This window comes from Ipomoea nil, unplaced genomic scaffold, assembly GCF_001879475.1.
Source record: "Ipomoea nil cultivar Tokyo-kokei standard unplaced genomic scaffold, Asagao_1.1 scaffold0436, whole genome shotgun sequence".
NCBI classification, from domain to species: domain Eukaryota; kingdom Viridiplantae; phylum Streptophyta; class Magnoliopsida; order Solanales; family Convolvulaceae; genus Ipomoea; species Ipomoea nil.
In genome coordinates this window covers 580185-602500 of record NW_017616864.1, presented here as the reverse complement: position 1 = coordinate 602500, position 22316 = coordinate 580185, and the positions used below count along the sequence as shown (strand labels likewise).

Below are 22316 nucleotides of genomic sequence, written 5' to 3'. Positions count from 1 at the left end.
GGACAATCTGTCGATCCTTCAAGCAATAACTTCTTTACAGAGGAAATCTACATTGCAGAAGTAACAAGAGAAGATTAACAACATTCTAACACAATCAACTTCAGTGTTCCAATATATGCAAAATTAATTGGAACTTGTTTCAATTCCCAACAATATCTTAAGACTAGGCGCACCAAAACTGGGAAATGATTAGAATTTTCATTCCAATATTTGAGATCTGAACGTGAAATGAGAAGTGCCTTTAATTCCCAAAAGCACTGCTTTGATTGTTCCCACTTTGAGCCACATAATGCGAAAACTTTTAGTTTAAGCACGTCAAGCTGCGGCAACTTGCCAATTGTGTCCATCACTTCCCACGGAAGATGAGTATAACAAAGTGTCAACTTTTTAAGGTTTGACGGAAAACCAATTGGAAGATAAAAGCACTCAACTCATCCTACTTCAAACTTCAACTTCTCAAGTAGATGTAAATACACAAGGCTCCCTAGATAGCTAGGCGCCAGTTGGCCTTCAATGTAAATCCCAAGTTCCTTTAGCTTTGGAACCATTCTGAAGTTTGGTTTTTTGTCGGTGCTAGCAACTTTCAACCAATAAAGAGTTTGTAAATTGTTTTTGACTAAGCAAGGGAGATACTGTGAACATCTCTTGTCAACATGCAAATGCCTCAATCGTGGCAAACCCAAAATATCACATGGCAGGTGCAAAGGACATTTTTCCATCCAAGAAGTAACTATGAGAGTGAGCAAATTTTTAAGCTCGAGAAATTGAAGCTCGTAAAGAGAACCAATGGTACTTAAAGACAAGTATCTCAAATGAACTAAATCTGTTATTTCACTTGGCATGCCTTGTGACCATTTAACTAATGACAAATCCAATACTCTTAGCAATTTCAAACATGGGTATACCAACCTACATTTTGAATGGTGTACATCTTTACTAAAGCAGAGAATGGAATGGATTTTATCAGGAGTGCAATTCCCATAACTGGCTTGAGTGACTGGCCAATAACTTGTTTGACAGCTTAACCAACGACTAGCCTTTGGAGCATGATTGTCATTGATATGCACAAAGCATTCCCCTTTATTGTTTCTCTCACACAAACCTCATGCACTCGATCATGAACCTTACACGATTTAACTTTGCCGTCAATACTCAGCTCAATAATTTGAACTAGATTTCTATTAATGAGATCATCCAAGTAACTCTCTGCCACTTCTTCCAAACTCATATTTTTATGTGGCATTAAAAATCCCTCTGCAACCCATAAGTTGATTAGTCTCTTAACAGGAATGACGTTGTCTTCAGCAAACACACCAAAATAATGAAAGCAAGCCTTCAAGTGACTAGGTAAGTAGTTGTAGCCCAATGAAAGTATTTTTGAAATTCTGTTGTTATAATCATATGTATCAACTCGATCCAAAGATTCCGCAACATCTTTCCATATTTCTAGAGACTCTTTTGCTGTTGCCAAAAGTCCAGCAATCACAACAACTGCTAGTGGCAATCCACTGCAACCAAGAACAATGCGTTTGCCAATTAACTCATATTTCCTGGGAACGCATTGTCTTCGCCCAAACACTTTCCTTGAAACTAATTCCCAGCGATCCTTTAAAGTTTGATACGTCACATGGTAGGGATTTGCACTTAAGTATTCAGCCACATCTGTGAACCGAGTAGTTACTAAGATATGGCTTCCGTTAGAATTCTCTGGAAAACATCCTTGGACAGCATCCCATGCAGCAGTGGTCCATATGTCATCCAAACAAATTAAATACTTCTGGCCCATCAAACTTCTGCATAATTGCTCAGCTATTTGAGCATCGTCTATGTCGTAGATTTCACTTGTTATTGGTGAAATACAACGTAATAGACCAATGAGCATCTCTTTTAGGTTATGAACCTGAGACACAACTACCCATGCTCGAATTTGAAAGCATGCAATAGTAATTGGATGTCCATAAACTCTTTTGGCTAATGTAGTTTTTCCTATGCCTCCTTCCCCGACGAGTGGGATAACTTGTAGTTTCAGCTCTGGATTTTCAACATATTTCTGAAACTTGTCAATGTTACTATTCCTCAAAATGGTGAAAATTGATCTCATCAAGTGTGAATAACATAGCCGGTTAATTATCGTCTCTATATCACTATCGAGTCCTACAATCACTTCATTCTCAGGATCTAAAGCATTTCGGTAGGTATCCCAAACTGTGATGTTTTCTTTCTCAAGCTCTAAACCAGATCTTTGTTTTTCTGCCAGGATCTGTTCTTTAACTTCCTCAATATTTCTTACCACATGATTCAAGGTCGAATGAAGTTTTTCACGAGCCAAAAATGCATCCCCTTCCAGATTAGCTGCCAAATATACTCCTTTTAGATCATTTTCTATTCTGCAATTTATATATATTCTAGCAACTTTGTTTTAGATATCTTTATACAGTATCTTAGCCAAGGCGTCCCCTTCATTCATTTTCATCTTACATTCCTCCAAAAAGGCTTGCAGAATGCAAAGATTGGCAGACAGCAACTCGATCATTTGAAGCAGCGCCACCTTCAATCCTCCGGCATCAAAAATCGAAAGTAGTTTGGGCTCCACAAGGTGGTGCTCTACTATTTTGATTAGAGTGGTTACAGCAGCATAAGCCATTATATTGAACTTCTCTACAGTGTTTCTGGAACTCATATCATCAGACTTATTAGTCTCAATTATTGACAAGAAAATAGCAGAGATAGAAGATAATGGTGCATGCAACATGGCTTAAAATCATTGCATCTTCTAGCTAGCTACTTTCTAAACTTCATGTCGTTCAATAGAAAATGCACAGTTTGTTACCATTACCAGTTTTTGTTTTTCAATTGTTTGTATGCTGAGGGGCCATGTTATTTAAATGTATTTTCATACATAGTGATCACTCAATCAAAATGAGATAAATATTTTGAACTTGGTGTGCTTAGTTTTTTTTTTTTTTAAATGCTACTGACTCTATTACATTGTAGTATCTGTTCAAATATACTTTATCAAGTCTATTGAAGCACAAAGAGTCAACAACGCCTCCATTGAGGTTCAATCTCATGACCTCCCATATGGGAGAGTCACTACATGCCACCAGAGCACAAGGTGCTTGGCTGGTGTGTTTAGTTTATTTTCTAGAAAAATGAGTAGAATTGTATGTTTTAACATTTTGGCGGAAAATGACTTCTCCAAATTTTGGCGGAAGTTCATTTTCCCAGTCATGTTTTCTGTTGACTGGATTTTCCTATTGCATCCGAACACTGAAAACTAGAAAAACATTTTCCATAAGTCATTTTTTAGGTTTCCAAACGGACCCTTAGTGAATTGAGAGGGCAAAGCATAATGCTAAACTATATATATCAAAGCAAAAAAAAAAAGAAAAAAAAAATGGAATTGAGTGATGTTGGAGAAAGTATGAAACATACCTTAGGTTGATGGAGTTGGAGAACTGGGTTTGGATAATATCAGATAAGAAATGGAGTTTATGGAGTAGACCAGAGAAAACATAGGCCAATTCAACTTGAACTAATCTTAGGTGTTCCTGAATTGAAACTCACATGAGATTAGATGAGAGTTGTTGAGCGAGCAGAGATGAAACAAGTATAGCAGAGAGGATGAGAGATCTGATGATGAATTATTGATGGTGGAAATTCAAGGTTCCCTTGTACTGATCGATATTGCTAATGAATAATGATGATAATGAGAGGCCGGGTTAGACCAAACAAGCTAATTAAGTATCCCTGCCTAGCTGAAGTTGTTATCTCTCTTGTTCTTGTTAACTAAGTTTTCCTCTTGTTCTTGTTAACAAGAATTCCCTCTTGGTGCCAAAGTGGTGGCAAATTATGCTGTGCAACCACGACAGGAACCGAAATTGAATTTTTTTTTTTTTAAAGTCGGACGCGCGTTTTTAGTCAAAATGACGACGTTTTTGCAATGGTGCACACGGTTGCACAGCATAACGCTCCCCAAGTGGTGGCCTAGTTTGCTTCTGGAAAAAAGGCCCAATGGACAATCCAAAACCTTGCCCCTGGTAATAACTTAACCCAAATTGTTCTCATTCCTAAAGTCTCCAACCCTACCTCGATGAGTGATCTGAGACCTATAGCCCTGAGTAACGTGTTGTATAATTAAGATCCTAGTCAATAGAATTAAAGTCCTAGCTCCTTCACAGTCTTATCTTTGAGCCTCAATGTGCGTTTGTTCCTGGAAGACTTATAACGGACAACCTACTACTTGCATATGAAACCCAACACTTTCTGAAGAGGAAAACCCAAGGGAAGGTTTGGAAGCTGGATATTTTTTTTTTTTGGTAAATTTTGGAAGCTGGATATGAGTAAGGCGTATGACATGGTGAATTGGAAGATGGTGGCCGGAAGGGGTCTTATTAAAGTTGGTCTTTTGATGTTAATTTTGTTAATCTGGTTTCTGCTTGCATCTCCTGTATAGAGTTTTTTATATCCCTTAGGCTTATTATCCCTCAAAGGGGCTTGAGATGGTGAGGTTGATGATTGGAAGTACAAATGAAATAGTTGATGAATTAAAGTTGGAATGAACTCTTTAAATAAAACTACAAAGTAATATGGAGTTTAACCACAAGTTTCATACCTTGGCTTTATAAGTTTAAATAAGCCCAAAATTTAAAAATTCCTCAGTCACTTTCTTCTTAGAGCTTACAACACTTTCCTCTTCAATTCTTTGAATGCATTCAGTGATTTCCACACCTTCTTCTTGACTTCTTCAGATATTTCATCACTCTCTTCCGAGCTTTCAACCTTTCTTGATGAGAGCTTCCAACACTTAATTGTTTAGAGCTTTTTCACACTTTCTTCTTCAGAGCTTTCTACAATTTCTTCTTCAGAGCTTTCATTATTTTGAAATTCAACCTTGAAAATGAGTACAAAAATAAACAACTAATTTAATACATGGAATTAAAAGGCAGAAAATTAATAGTTTGAAATAATGAACTAGCAAGAATTAGAGAGAAACCTTAGTTCCAACTTCACAAACATGAAGTGGACAAACCAACAGTGAATTGAACTTATTCAGCACTGTGGAACAACACTCCAACAGATTTGTATGTCATTGTATCTGGTGCAGTGGTTTGTATTGTTCCCTTCTACTTCTGCAACCTTTTACAATTGCAGGATGTTTTAGCATACAAAAACGGAACAGAGAAAGTTAAATCGATCATACTCAAAAGCAAATGGGATTGTTCACTAACATAAACTGATGTAAACAGTTCCTGTCAAAATTAGGACCTCCAGAAATGGTTGGGGAATGGGAGTGATATTTAATATCCCGCAGCCATTCATAGTGCGAAGAAAATTCTTTCCAATTTTCGTCAGGTAACTTCGACAACATTTCATCAGTGCGGCCACTCCTGTATATAACCATATACTCACTGTTGTTTAGTCATTCCTTTTGTTCAACTCAGCATTTGAGGGGACTACGGAAAGAGGAGTTGGAAGAGATACCTATGGTAAGAGAGTTTCTGGGAGATCCAAACAATAATGAGGTAAATGTTCGCCTGCAAAAAAATGTGTAGAGCAATCTAGTGACATGGAACAGTTGAAAACCCGTATTAACTACCAAACCAAACAGGAATGCACACATTTCCTAAGGCAATTTCTTTTCTCCTGCAGATAATTGCTGAACCCGAGGGACCAGAAAGCAATGAAGGACAAAAACAACAAGAAAACAGTAAGCTAACTAGACACATCATTCAAAATAAGAAACAAAAATGCTCTAAGAGGAATACTTTTACGCACTACAGCTACTGAGAAGTTCGGATTTGATTCCTCCTATCTTGTGCTATTTAATTTCTTGATAAACGAAACAACTATTGCATCATCAGGAACATTTCCGACAAGAGTGATAATGCACGGGCATCATCCATATGATGACCTAAAAGAAGAACATAGAGGCAAGCTGGTCCACCTTCCCGATTCAATTCAAGAGCTTTTGAGTATTGCAGGTAACAAATCCTTAATTACTGATAAATATAATTTAACGAAAAAAAAATCAAGTATGAATTAAAATGACTGCTCTATGCAATGAGACATTATACGCTTGTGTCAAATCTTATTATGTGTTGAATGCAGAAAAAAGGTTTGGGAAGAAAGGAACTAAAGTTCTTATGGCTAATGGCTCCGAGGTGAAAGATATAGGTGCTTTACGAGAAAATGATCATTTGTATATTTGTTAACAATTAGCAAAAACCATCTCAAAGTATTTACCAGTTTTGGCATTAAAACACCGCATGCAACAGAGTCAAAGCAAATAGGAGAAAATGCTCCTTATGTTCTTCTAAAGCTTTCTTCCTTTTCTCAATTGCAAACCATGTGAATGAAACAACAGGGATCGGCAGAGCTCCCCAAAACGGGATTTGATAGAAGCTAAACTCTGTATTAGCCGGAGCACAATCTGGCTATTGGTTACCCGGGGCTCGACGAAAAAAGTTTTCCTTCCAGTCCAGACTCCAGAGCCTTGTCTTTGCACTTTCCTTAGTAATGGATTACTGTGTTAGTCCCTTACTAGACGACTAAAAAATCAATAACCTTTAATACCTAATGACTTTGAAAACATGCCACTTTTAGTCCAGCGAGACCAAAATTTAGTGCCAGATTTAGTACCCTTTTTTTTTTGAAAGCAAGATTTTGTACCTGACTATATATAGGAGTAAAGTGGAAAGTTTTGATTGATTTTGAAGTAGATGATTGGAAGTGCAAATGTAATAGTTGATGAACTAAAGTTGGAATGAAATCTTTAAACAAAACTAGAAATTAATTGGCAATCGCAAAAAGATTAAATGGAGTTCAAGTATAAGTTACATAGATATATACATACCTTGGCTTTCATAAGTTCATATTAAGCCAAAAATTAACAAATTCCTCAGTTACATAGCCGGAGCACAGTCTGGCTACTGGTTACCCGGGGCTCGACGAAAAAAGTTTTCCTTCTAGTCCAGACTTCAGAGCCTTGTCTTTGCACTTTCCTTAGTAATGACAGAAGAATTATTAAGTTTAAATAAAACTAGAATGTAATTGGTTATTAAGGAATTTGAGGTAGATGTTCCAGAGGTATACATACATTGGCTTCCTGAATTCCTCAGTCACTTTCTTCTCAGAGCTTTCATCACTTTCTTCTTCAAAGCTTTGAGTGCATTCAGTGATTTCGACAGCTTCTTCTTCAGATATTTCATCACTGAACCATAGTATACAATAGTCTAACTATATGAACCATAGTATACGAGAAACCTAACCTCGTATGATAGCGGAAGCGTAGCCGTGTTGATCTCCAGCCATAGTTGATGTTCCTGTTGTGTTGCCTCTTAACGGTAGACCGTCAGCCATGTTTTGCCTCAGACCTGACTCAGAACCCTAGATGGTGTATTGGTGTCTACTGAGCGGTCTGAGTACCGTAACTGAATGTGCTGTCTAATCCATAATCCTGTATCCCATCAATCCAGGTTATATTAGGCACAGAGTTTGGTTGACTAACAACTACTAGTTATTAAGTCCAACCAGACCACTTAATAAGCCTAGTCAACTTGCACCACTTAATTAAGGCCCTAATATATAATATATAATATATATTATTAGGGAAAATCTTACATTCTCCCACTTGGTGCAAGTACTAGCACAACCTTCATCAAAGAACAAAACACACGAATCATAGTGATACGTTCTCTATTTAATCAGAGTAGTATCCATTATGGTCACATGCATTTTAATTCTCCAACTTAGGTCCTTAATGAACAAACCCTATGTTTATTCTCGGTACCTTAAGGGATGTTTCTCAAAATACATTATGTGCACAACTGAAGGAGAAAGCACATCCAAATTGTACAAAAGAGTACACTGTATGATCTCTAAAACTTTATAAGCATGCCTTAAGTAGAGATCTCTTAATGTTAGCATAATGCTAACTATATTCCATGACTTCTTTATAAGTTAACTTTAAGTACTATCTCTAACAGCTAAGAGCTTGGAGTTGACACGTCTGTCACTCCCACTCATCAAAAATAGCCAAAAGATAGTCAAGTCACAGAAACATTCCAATAACTTAGACAAAAAGGCAAAGGTCTAAGTCCATAAATTTGGAATCTTAATCATACACCATAACTTCCCAAATAACTTCAATGTCCATTTTAAATGAACTGAACATAATGAGTCTTACTTTTATGTCCCACAAAATTGTTTTGAGCCTTACAAACCAAAATGGCTCAGGATCAATTTTGAAGAAACTAAAGACTCTATTCATCACTGAAGAATTTATTAAATGACAGTGTACCACAAGTTAAATGCTTTTGTTCTAATAAATTCCTCAATATTGTTACAACATTTTCATAAATATGTTGCACAACCAAATGTTCAATAATTTGAATATATGAATTTATATGAACGAATACAAGATTAATACTTGTGGAATATTTTGGACTTATTGTTTAACATATATACAACAATTAAATCCAAAAATTTTAGTGGAGTATCTTAATGATCATTTTCTAAATGATCACTCCCACTGATTAAAATATTCTTCAGCGAAATTAATAAAGTGAACTTAATAACATACATACTCATAATTGATTTATTGACCAACTAACAAATGAAGACATAATCCCCCACCATTAGTTGGACATACTAAATAATCAATTTTTGGTTCCAATTAAAGTCCAACTAAATAATGAAGATATATTTCCCCACCATAGTTGGACATACTAAAAAAAACAAAATACATCTTCCAAAACCAAGTTAGAATTCGGCTCAAAAGATACATTTTAGTATTATTGGAATCCAAAAGAGGTATGCCAAATCACGTAACTTACTACAGTTAGTCTGAAGAACCGAGTAAGATTCGTGGATTAATTAATAAAAGTTGCTAAATTTTGGGAAGTGACTGAAAAACATGTTTTGCCAATGCAAACCATGAAACTTAGAATTATAATTGAACTAAATTTATAAATTCTAAGAATTGTGATAAAATTATTATCTAATAGGGTTGAGGGATTTATTGACATAAAACTTGCCTGTGGGCTAAAGTTTTAATTCTATTAAATCCAATTAAGAAACCCTTATGATAATATTTTTCACAATTACTAAAGAGCCAGAAGAATCTAGTGACATAAAACTTGCCTGTGGGCTAAAGTTTTACTCAATTAGATCCAACTGAAAAATTTTATTTATGATGAAACTATTATCAAATGAGTTGAAGAATCAAATGACATAAAACTTGCCTGTAGGCTAAAGTTTTAGTCAATAAGATTCATTGCTATCATTATGATAAAAAACTTAAGAGATCATGTTCCTTTTCTTAATCCCTGTGGGCAAATTAAGAAATATGATCTAAAGTTTACATCATAAAATTAAACTTCATGATAGAACTGAAAATTATTTACAAATAACCATATAGTAAATAAATAAATTTATTTCTATCATCACTGATAAAACTACTAAACTACATTCCGATACATAATTGCCTGTGGGCTAAATTATGACCGTAGTCCAGTATTTCATCCTGATTAATTATACAAATATAACGAAATTGCCTGTGGGCTAAATTTCATCATATTACATACAATTAATCACAAATGATATGTCTAAAACTTTATGTGATCAAAATAAACCGCTTAATATATAATTTTAACAGATTAAGGATGCTGTGGCTACTCCAAAATCAAATTAAAATTATAAGATCACTAGACAATTATCAAATTCTTGCCTAAACTTTATGTGATTAAAATCTTAATAATCTTAGGTAGCTGAATATGCTGTAGCATTTCCTTAATTAACCAAGATTGAAAACTCAAGATATTTCAATAAATTAAAGATGCTTTGGCTATTCTTTAATAAACCGAAATAAAATCACATTGGCAATGAATGCTTAAAAATTTGACAAACAGATTATACCAAATTGTGATGGGAAAAACTGAATATACTCCAAGGAAAGATGGTTAGAGACTAAGTCTCACTGAAAACCAATTCCTTAAATAGAGTATCAATTTAAGGAGACTAGTGGCACAAGATGTTCTTAAGTCATGGCCATTAAAAATAGTATGTCTCCCCGATTCATATATACTTAATGTATAACTGTTTGGGGGTATGAACCTAAAACTGTAGGGTATACACCAAAAACTGTATGGTTCACCTATGATTAAAGCTTAAATGGTGAACTAAATTAGCGGACTAAACGTGCTTAAATTCAGGCACTACCGCGACTAAAGTTTATGCATAAGTCCAACTTAAATAGGAACTAATATAATTCCATCTAAGTATGCATTGCTAAAGGCATAATAAAATTGCATAATTTAAAACATAATATTATGCTTAGGACAAATATGCATAAAATTAAACATTAAACTCATATACTCCAAAGAAATTGCATAACTTAAAGCAATTTACAATATGAGATTTTAAAGTATAAACTTAATATTCAAACACCGATGAGTCCAAACCAAAAGAGACCCAACATTTTGAATAATAATGTATTGAATATATACTTTAAAATTATTTTAAACTGTAAGCCCATGGGAAAATGTTCTAATGCATAAAGATCAAATTCATGAGAAATAACTGAATTTACAATTTCAAACAATATCAAACCAAAAGGATATGCTATCATTTGTAAAGCAAAATCTCACAAACCCTAATTGCATAATTAAACTTAATATTATGCACTTAATGTGATCGAATGCATAAAACAATCTAAGGAGTATGAACCAACTAAAGAATATGAATTTAAACAAAATATTCATTTATTCATACTTAACCAAATATGGACAGTCATAATTCAAAGAACTAAATGAATTATGGAATTAATGGCAAAAGTCAAATGCCTAGAAAATATGTTTTTCCAACATTACTAAATTGATTCAAAATCACTCTCCATAACTCAGTTAATAATAATATTATTATTATTAATGGAAAAATTGCAAATAACCAAAATAGCAATAAATAGCCATAATAATATTATCACATTATGTATGTAGGAGACTAAATATGGAAAAACAATGGTTAAAATCGCTAACACTTATAAATGTTTTCGGATAAAATTTTGAAAACTTAATAAAATTTGAAGTCCGAAAAATATTAATGTCCAGAAAATTATTTTCTGAACTGGAGTATTGTCACATAAATTTATTTGGAAACAGTTCAAGGTGCATAACTGAATACCACAACAATATTAATGTCATCATTAATTAACTAATTATTAATAGCAATAAATAACATTATAATCACTATTAACATTAACAATAACGACAAACTAAATTATGGTAATGCGCCTTCAAATGTTTCCATTTTTCTAAAGATAAAATATGTGACTAGTCCAAATTAGCGATTAACCATAACTGTAGCACTAATTATCAATAATAACCATAAAAGATAATTAATGGCTAACCTTAATGATGCAAACCGCATCTGCCCATTGCGCTAACAACGATCCAGAATTCTCCCATCTTCACTGTCGGTGTCGCTAGCCTCGATGCAGCGTCCAATGGTACATTTAAAAATTTATTGGTAGGATTTAATTACCAACATTAATATAATAGTCATGTAAAATGAAGTGGTAATCATGCCAATGTACCAAATATAGCAGATTACCATGAAATAATAATTATTATGGAAGGTAATAAAATGAAATTAGTCCCTAAACTTAATAACAGTAATTAATAATGCCAATTAAAAAATAACTACAATAAAGGCAAAACTGTAATTAAGGAATGCCAAATACTAATCTCAATTTACCACATAATAATTAACCATGACTATTATGATACTTAGGGAGACTGAAGTTAGGTAATAACCAAATTACCATTATATAGACAATATACCAACTATATTGCTTTTGCATAAAATTAAAGACTTAATATTATTATTAAGGCCCTGAAAAACTATTGATAGATTAAAAATTTAATCAACTTAAACAATAGTAATAATTCTTAATGGCCAAAATAACAATTAAATCCTTAATGTCTCTAAACAGGCTAAAACAATAATTATAGCACTTAATCACTCAAATTAGGCACATAAACCTCAATGACCCAAGTGAATTATAACATGAATAAAAAATGGTCTAAGTACTGAAATAGACCCAAAACATAATATTATTACCAACGATGAATACCAAAATATGGTAGTTAGTAATAATTAAAACTTAATAAACATGTTATAAGGAGCTATAATTATCATTAAAATATCAATCAAAAAGGTGGGATCCATGCTTTAATGACTCAAGATAGGTCCCAAATAGCTTGTTCAAAATAAGTTCTAAAGTTCCAGAGACACATAAAACTAAAATGTGCTCAAAATTAAGGGGAAACCAAAACAAGCTACCTTAATGGGCTATAATGTCCAAAATTAGCCTAAGGATCCAAAATTGAGTGATAATTAATAATGAATTTATGAATTAATAATATGCTAAATCCAACCTTAATGCATGCTTTTATGAATGTATAATTATAACAATAATTTATGAATATACGTAGCATGCTTGAATTTGCATATTAATATATTATTAATCCATATATCTTAAATAAATTGCAATACTTAAAGCAATTTAACATAAACCTCAACATTAAATTAAAATTCAAGCAGCAAATTAAAAACTTAATATTTGCCCAAAATTGAATGATAATTTAATAATAAATCAATGAGGAATTAAATTGAACAATTAAGCTAGAAGAAGTCTAAATATGATGATGGAAAACTGAAACAGACCCAAATATACTATACAGGCCCAAGATTATGTTTTTTTTTTTTTAAGTACTAGGCCAGGTCTTGGCCTGACCCGGCCCACAATACTATGGTCCATCATCATCATCTTCTTTCTCAACCATGAGCCCTAGCAGCCGAGAAGGAGACCGCAGCTCCGACGAACAGCAGCAAAAATAGTCGCCGGCGTCGCCTGAAAGAGATGAAGGCAGCAGCGACGTCACCGGGCAATTCCAGCTCCGCCTCCGCCACCAAGTCTCGTCACAACGCCAACGCCTCCTCCAACCGTCTGCCGCGACGCAACCGGCCAGGCGACGATCTGCAGCGCTCGACGTTCCTTCACGTCGTGCGTTCGTCACCGTCGGTCTACTGTCATCAGCCATAACCAACGCCACTGAAGGTCTGAAGCGACGAGGGGCAGCGACGGCACGGTCTGAAGCAGTGACGGCCGGATCGAGCGTCGCCTGTAGGGGAGATTACGGCAGCAGGCCGGGAACCCAGCCGACCTTCGCCGTTTCTCCTTACGCAGAGCCAACGTTCGCCGTCGTCCTCCGCCGTGACGCCGCCTGAAGCCCGAGTCGTGCCCCCGTCGTCGCAGATGAGTTGCCGGAAAAAATAAACCGGCAACAGCTTATAGGCAGTAGGTAAATTAGAAATTCTTGAAGCTAGAAAATTGACTTCAGCAAAATCAATTGTACGGAGTAATTAATTCAGTCAAAACATATATACTATTGCTTAATTATATCACGACTAAATTGATATATTTTGTATGTAAATTTCAAAGAATTAATATACAAAACATATACAAAAACTTGATGTATATGTAAATTTAACTTAATATTGTTTTAGGCAAAACAATCAACCAGACAGAGATTATTAATGGCTCTGATACCAAATGTTAGATATACAATAGTCTAACTATATGAACCATAGTATACGAGAAACCTAACCTCGTATGATAGCGGAAGCGTAGCCGTGTTGATCTCCAGCCATAGTTGATGTTCCTGTTGTGTTGCCTCTTAACGGTAGACCGTCAGCCATGTTTTGCCTCAGACCTGACTCAGAACCCTAGATGGTGTATTGGTGTCTACTGAGCGGTCTGAGTACCGTAACTGAATGTGCTGTCTAATCCATAATCCTGTATCCCATCAATCCAGGTTATATTAGGCACAGAGTTTGGTTGACTAACAACTACTAGTTATTAAGTCCAACCAGACCACTTAATAAGCCTAGTCAACTTGCACCACTTAATTAAGGCCCTAATATATAATATATAATATATATTATTAGGGAAAATCTTACAATACATACATTGGCTTCCTGAATTCCTCAGTCACTTTCTTCTCAGAGCTTTCATCACTTTCTTCTTCAAAGCTTTGAGTGCATTCAGTGATTTCGACAGCTTCTTCTTCAGATATTTCATCACTCTCTTCCAAGAAGCTTTCAACCTTTCATGATGAGAGCTTCCAACACTTAATTCTTTAGAGCTTCCCAGTTCCCACGCTTTCTTCTTTAGAGCTTTTCACACTTTCTTCTTCAGATCAGAGCTTTCATTATTTGGCAATTCAACCTTAAAAAGTAATAGAAAATGAGTACAAAAATAAATAACTAAATTAATACATGGAATTAGAAGCCATAAAACTAATAGTTTGAAATAATGAACTAGAATTAGAGAGAAACCCCACAAGCCATCAGATATTCCCACCCCACAGCGAAACCAATGTCTGCAGTTTTAACATTCTTCCTGGAATGCTGAAACAGTATTTGCATTTTCTGAAAGCTGCATTATGTGATGCTCGACCCACATGCATTTAGGACAACAACGAACTCTGGACCACATCTCTTGAAATTGCATGATAAGCACCAATTCATGTCATGGACACAACTGCTAATAAATGCCAAAAAATGCAGTACAGATCTAAGAATCTTTAAACCAAGGTTGTATAAATTCATTGGCATTAAAGTAAAACAAATTATAAAGGAGTCTCTACTGTAAAGCAAGGGAATTTCACTCATAATACATGAAATAGTAGTTTAAACCCTCAATTATTTGCTATCAAGAAGGATTATAAGCTAGAGAATTATCAAGGTGAACGGAGACATCAGACACACATTATTCATGGCCTGATAGAAGTTCACATACACTACTGGCCTGAATCAACCTAAGCTTCATGTCACTGTACATGATACCAGGCCAGTTCGATCACTGGCGTGGGAATGATCGATGTTGATAAGGAAAACACATCTGGAATGATATTACATCTTTCGGTCAAACACTGCGGAAACATGTAAGCACTACTTAAACATGTTCCCCTCAGCTAAATTTGATTTCAACAATTCTTTAAAAAAGATGAAGAATACATAGTGATAAAGACTGACTGCCCAAAGCAAAAAAAATACCACCACACACATAGCAAAACACACTCACGGCATGCACTCATAAACGCCGCTACAATCTCGAAGTACACCGTGCCACCGGCTAGCCATCCCGACACGGGACTGAACCACACACATGCACTGCAACGGCGAACTGGTCATCATCACCCCAGCGGCACAACCGTAGGGGTGCAGTGCAACACGCCCAAATACACGACAAAGAGACTAGAAGAAAAAGGCAACCATCAGCCTTCGATTCACACATCGGAAATTCGCGGCGGTGCATCTCCATCATTGCGGTGCAGAAGCCAGCAGCGGTCCACGGACGAGAAATCCCCACCGTGATCAACGGAACATAAGTCTGGGATAGGCGTCGCCAATCTTCAATTCAAACCCAATAATGCGATATTACGGTAAAGTCCTAGGAGCATTCTGTTTGACGGTGCAACGTAAAGGTGGAGTTATTTTTGTTTAGGGCCATCGGATGCACGAATCCAATGCACCACATCAATCCACAAGTTCACACATTAATGCAGGTTTACACTAGAAAAGCACCGTGAAAGGTTCCCGTGCGGATGTGCGGTGGATTAATGTGCGTGAGAATTTGTACTCAATGTGCGTGAGTGTTGTGCTTAATGTGCTTGAATGTGTAAAATGCAGCAGAAAATATTGATGTCAGCTTCTTCCCCATCCCTAGTAGCCATTGACCCCTCCCGGATGATGATGATGCGGAGCGGGCTATGGTGGTTAAGAATTATGGGAATAATACAATAGAAATCCACACTTAGCTGCTGTGCTAATTTTACTGTGCGTGCGTCATCTATATAAACATTCAACTGCACTGAAGGTAGCTGATAATCCAGAATCCATGACCAAATTGAAGGAAGAAGTAACAAGAAGCTTGGGCGTTAATGTGCGTGAGTTTCTGTTCTACTTCTTCTGAGCTCGTAATTCTGAAATACTCACGCATATTAAGCACAAATCTCACGCACATTAAACACAATACTCAAGCAAATTAAGTACAAAACTCACGCATATTAACATGACGCACATTGAGTACAAATCTCAGGCACATTGAGTACAAATCTCACGCACATTAAGTATAAACCTCACGCACATTAATCCACCGCACAATCGCACGGGAAGCCACAAATGCATTTGATCCCTTCCCTATATATATATATATATATATATATATATATATATATATATATATATATATATATAGGAAAAATTTCCCTTGCGGCAGACACTTCCCGTGCGGCGGTGCGGCGGGGTTACAGAATACACCATATAACTCACCACACCCCAATGGTGTATTTCTAAACACTGTATGATGTTTTTAATCACACCTAATGGTGTGTTTTTGGTGATGCGTACCTACTTTGTGTGTGTATTTTTGTGGTGTATTTTTCTAACGTTGATGGTGTATATTTGATGAACTATTGATGACGCCGCACCGCCGCACCGTAAGACACCGTCGCACTTGAACGTTTATATATATATACACGAACTTCATTCTTAAATTCATTCTTATATACACGAACTTCATATGGGAGATGATGTTCGATCCGATGGCGAGGTCGTGTTAGTTTTATGATGGATTGATATATATGACTTGAATGTTAGATCTAAATAGTCTAACTATAATAAACCATAGTTTATGAGAAACCTGACCTCATATGATAGCGGAAGCGTAGCCGTGTTGATCTCCAGCCATAGTTGGTGCTCCTGTTGTGTTGCCTTTTAACGGTAGACCATTAGCCATGTTTTGCCTCAGACCTGACTCAGAACCCTAGATGGTATATTGGTGTCTACCGAGTAGTCTGAGTACCGTAACTGAATGTGCTAAGATCAATCATCCTGTATCCCATCAATCCAGGATTATATTAGGCACAGAGTTTGGTAGACTAACAACTTCTAGTTATTCAGTCCAACCAGACCACTTAATAAGCCTAGTCCACTTGCACCACTTAATTAAGGCTCTAATATATAATATATAATATATATTATTAGGGAAAATCTTACATTCTAGCACAACCACCATCAAAGAACAAAACACACGAATCATAGTGACATGTCCTATATATATTTAATCAGAGTAATATCCATTATGGTCACATGCATTTTAATTCTCCAACTTAGGTCCTTTATGAACAAACCCTATGTTTATTCTCGGTACCTAAAGGGATATTTCTCAAAATACATTATGTGCACAACTAAAGAAGAAAACGCATCCAAATTGTACAAAAGAATACACTGTATAATCTCTAAAACTTTATAAGCATGCCTTAAGTAGAGATCTCTTAATGTTAGCATAATGCTAACTATATTCTATGACTTCTTTATAAGTTAACTTTAAGTACTATCTCTAACAGCTAAGAGCTTGGAGTTGACACGTCTGTCACTCCCACTTATCAAAAATAGCCAAAAGATAGTAAGTCACAGAAGCATTCCAATAACTTAGACAATAAACCAAAGATCTAAGTCCATAAATTTGGAATCTTAATCATACATCATAACTTCCCAAATAACTTCAATGTCCTGTTGGAAAAATTAGCTTAAAATGGCATATTAAGTGGCTATTTTGTGGTACAATTATCAGTGGGGTCCACTTCCGATTTGAGTCGGGTCAAAGTGGATTCGGATTCTTCGTAGCAAGACGAAGAGATTGATATATTGTACGCTCAAAACGGATAATGGGTGAATGAGATATTGATTCTCAAAGTAGACCCATTTAAGTTGGGAAATGAAGGGAAAATGTAGGACTTTGTCCCACATTGGTTTGGAAACAAGATTTGCCCCCCTTATATACATGAGCTCTTTTCAAGCTTGTAGAATTGTATAGCATAGAGGCTCTCTCGCGCGGGGGGGGGGGGGGGTGCAAATCAAAATCCAACTAGAGGACATCAAAAAGGCTTGAAATCAAGCCCGAGCTCGCGTGCGCCGGCACCTGCGGGCATACGTTATGCCTAACTTCGGTATCATTTTCCATCTGATATAGTCACTTGGTTCGGCCAAAACCGAACCGAGAGCACCTACTCTCGTGTGTAGCACGAGAGGTTGTGGTGCACCGAGAGCACAACTCTCGTGCATCTGTGACCACGAGAGTAGTGCACTCTCGGGTTGCACCACAGTGCACACGAGAGATGTACTCTCGTGTTGCCTGGTCCGTGTGCTCTCGTGTGAACCTGCACCCCAACGGTCTGAAACCCGAAAGTTCAGCCTGTTGTACAGATTAAACTCATCTGTTACGGAATTAATACTGTTTTAATTCCAATTTTTAAATTCTGAGTTTAATCCTACTTAGTGGGTGACCGTTACAGGTGTTATACAATTGGTTTAATACCAATTAAAGGCCATGTTGAATGCTATCCCTTCCAACATCCCTATATAAAGAGAGGTAGAGCAGTAGCTTTTCACACAGTACAAAAACGAAAGGAATTCCAGTAGCTTTTCATCTCAAAACTCTGCTTCTACTCTCTTCTTTTAGCCAACCAGTGTTCTAAGCTTTGCTTTGTTCAACGGGTTCCTTGTTTAGGTGCTTAAACAAGGAATCGTAGCACGTTTTATCCTGGGAAACCTAGGCTACAACGCTCCTAGCACTTGTGGGAGGTAGCAAATAAGGTTTTAAGGAAAAGAACCTTGTGTTCGAACTCGTGCTAAACCTATACCCAAACATTCAACCTTTTCCTTCCCTGTTTTTCTGTTTTCCCATATAATATTAATCTTTCCGTAGGATTATTATTATTTTGGGATTTTACAACCATATTACCCAACATGTCCATTTTAAATGAACTGAACATAATGAGTCTTACTTATATGTCCCACAAAATTGTTTTGAGCCCTACAAACCAAAATGGCTCATGATTAATTTTGAAGAAACTAAAAACCCTATTAATCACTAAATAATTTATTAAATGACAGTGCACCACAAGTTAAATGCTTTTGTTCTAATAAATTCCATAATATTGTTGCAACATTTTCATAAATATGTTGCACAACCGAATGTTCAATAATTTGAACTTATGAATTTATATGAACAAATACAAGTGATAAGTGCTTATTTGTCTTTATTTTCCTCCCTTTCACTAAGCCATTTTGCTTATAGATCATTCCAAATTTCATGAGATTATGATTAAATTGTGTTATTTTGCAAGGAGTTCTGTTTGGAAACAAAGATGTGTATTTTCAGGCATTTTGGTGGACATTGGAGTTAAATGGAGCATTTTGGATGCATTAGCAGTCCAAGGGAACCTAAGAGTGGTGTATTCAACGGTCTTAGTAATTTGGGAAAATCGAAACAAAAGAGGAGCAAAAGATCAAGACATTGTAATTTTCGCTCATTTCAGGCATTATTCAGTTTTTTGACCATATCTCGGCCTAGGAATGTCCAAATGAAGTGATTCTTGCACCATTGGAAAGCCAACAAAAAAGGGCTACAACTTTGTTGAAGACTATAAGTGCCAATAAAATGGTTTTAGAGGAGAAAAATAGCCTAGAAGTCAAGACAAGTGCACAGAATTCTGTTTCTAGGAGCCTCGTACTGCCTTGCGTACCCCCATCCCTTGGCCAGTACGCATCTCTTCTCCCTGATCCAATTTTCACTGGAAATGCACCAAAAATCATACCCCCTGGCGTACGCCCATCCCTGAGGGCGTCCCTACCTGCTCTGCCCCTATTTAAGCTCAAATTGAGCTCTATTTTCATGGTTTTGACTCTTGTTAGAACCCTAGACACTCTCATTTACTTCCCTTCATATTTTTAGGTTAGATTAGGCTTAGATTTAATTTTCTTAACACTTTTGAAGCTTGTAATCTTGGATTTGGAGCTTTCAAGATTGTTCTTCCATTTTCAATACATAAGTTCTTCTTCCATTTATCTCTTTACTTTGCAAGATTTATGTTTATTACTTGTGTTATTGTGTTCTTTATACTATTTAATCATGAGTAGGTAGTTTATGGACTTGAGTTAGAGTTGTATTATCTATCTTGATGCTTGATTTGTGATTTGTGCAAAAAAGGGAAGAACTCTAACCTAGGGTTCTTGAGTTTATGAAGGATTTGTGTTTGTATATTGTTAATGCTTGGTGTACAACATTCATTGGCATGTTTTGGAGGATTCTTGGCCTCAATGAGAGTTGGGTCAAGATTCCAAGCCACTCCTGGTATAAACCCGATTTTTCCTATGAAAATGGGGGAAATTGGGGGTTTTAGATGCTTTGTGTTCTTGAAGAACTTGGAGTTGATTCACCACGAGAGTGGGGCAATTCCTTGTTCTAATCCTTGTTAATTTGCAATATTTGCAAAATTAATTGGAATTTGTTTCAATTCCCAACAATATCTTAAGACTAGGCGCTCCAAAACTGGGAAATGATTAGAACTTGCATTCCAATATTTGAGATTTGAATGTGAAATAAGAAGTCCCATTAATTTCCAAAAGCACAACGTTGATAGTTTCCACTCGGAACCACAAAAGGGGAAAACTTTTAGTTTAAGCACCTCAAGGTGCGGCAACTCACCAATTGTGTCCATCTCCGTCCATGAAAGATAAGTATATCGAAGTGTCAACTTCTTAAGGTTTGCTGGAAAACCTGTTGGTAGATAAAAGCGCTCAACTCTTCATACTTCAAACTTCAACTTCTCAAGTAGATTTAAATACACAAGGCTCCCTAGATAGCTAGGCGCTAGTTGGTGTTGGTCCCGATAGAGTGTAGTGAGAGTCTAGAGGGAGGGGGGGGGGGGGGTGAATAGACTCTTTCGTGTTTTTGCCCTAAAAACACCTTTCGGTGTTTTGGCGCAGCGGATATGTCAGATTCGATTATTTTCTTTGCACGAGTTTACGTTTAAAAGAGAATTTTCGGTAATGATGATAAGGTTAATATGATGCAGAAATGAAATGCGTAAGTAAAGAGATAAAGAGACAAGAGTTTTTATAGTGGTTCGGCTAACGTTGCCTACTCCACTCTTCTTCCACAACTTATGGAAGGATTGCACTATCACTCGTTAGTACAATTACACAAAGACTTCCTTGATCACTAAGCCGGACAGCCTTCGTAGGTTTTTCAACTCCTCGAGTTTACTCCGCCTCTATCAACTTCTTCTTCAGAGTTGAGGTTGGTAGAAAATGATTTCTGATTTCTCCAACTTGATGAAGTCTTGATTGTATGAGATGGTTTCTTCGTGCAAGTGGCAAGACTTCCTTAAGGTGATAGATGATGATCAATGAACTTCTTCAAATATCTTAGCACCTTAACACTGGTTCACAAAAGCTTGAGAGAACTGAGAGCGTTTAAGAGCTTTTGCAAGTAAATAGATCGAGTGAAAGTTGAACCAGCACTTTCTTAGTTGATGAAGGTAGGTTTATATAGGTGATGAAAATTCATCCATTGGAGGGAGATGAAATTTTCGAACCTTTTAGCCAGTGGATAAGGACCGGAGAGCTCCATGCATTAAATGCTCCATTAATGAGGTTGTACCATGTAGCCGTTGAAGGTGTGGGAAGCGTTAGGGTTTTGTCCTTTAGCTCCAGGAAATGGTACATCTTCATTTAATGCTCCTTGGTAAACGTGTCCCCATTAGATGAGATCCTTATGTTCCTAGGATGTTGTCAAATCAGACAGATGAAACATTCTTCTCGTTGTTGAGAAGAAAGAATGCTTGAAGAGAATTGTCTTTAATAAATCTGTCCTTTCGAGGTAGTTGACAACTCCTCATAAATTCTTGTTGCTGTTCATCTTGCCTAGTGTCTTCTTTCGTCTTGGAGACCCTAACAACTAGACATAACTCATTTTCATGTGTATGTCTAACTTAACACGAATTACATGGGAGTTATGGCAACTCTCGTCTAGAACGAAAGTAGCGATCAGAAAAGCTAACAGTTAGGGGTCTACTTTCTACATTACATTGGTATCATCAAAATCCTAATACAATGTTCCTAACAATTTCCCCCCTTTTTGATGATGCCAAAACCTATACTCTTCTTGTAAGGCTGATAAGGGTTCCATAAAGAATTTTTCTATTATAAAAGCAGCCATACTTGAGAGTGTACAAGTCTTTTCTAGGATGAAAACATTAATAAATAAGACAATGACAAATACCTCAGACAAGTGTCACGAGATGTGTGACAATGACAGTTTCATATTAAGATGGTGTAAATTACAAAAACTTTATAATGAAAGCAGAACGAAAGGATATCTTACATTTCCAAGAGATTTGACT

The 22316-nt window shown here is 36.2% G+C and overlaps 2 protein-coding genes across 2 annotated transcripts in view; both read right to left on the bottom strand.

The window, feature by feature from the left end:
* The window catches only part of LOC109172859 (putative late blight resistance protein homolog R1C-3), a 67855-nt gene that overhangs the window by 1755 nt on the left and 43784 nt on the right, over positions 1-22316 (bottom strand). The gene's annotated exons all lie outside the window — the stretch shown is intronic.
* Positions 6187-22316, bottom strand: part of LOC109172849 (putative late blight resistance protein homolog R1B-14) — a 361300-nt gene continuing 345170 nt past the window's right edge. The window contains exon 9 of the mRNA XM_019322082.1: positions 6187-6454. The gene's annotated coding sequence lies outside the window, so the exon portion shown is untranslated. The remainder of the gene's footprint in view (positions 6455-22316) is intronic.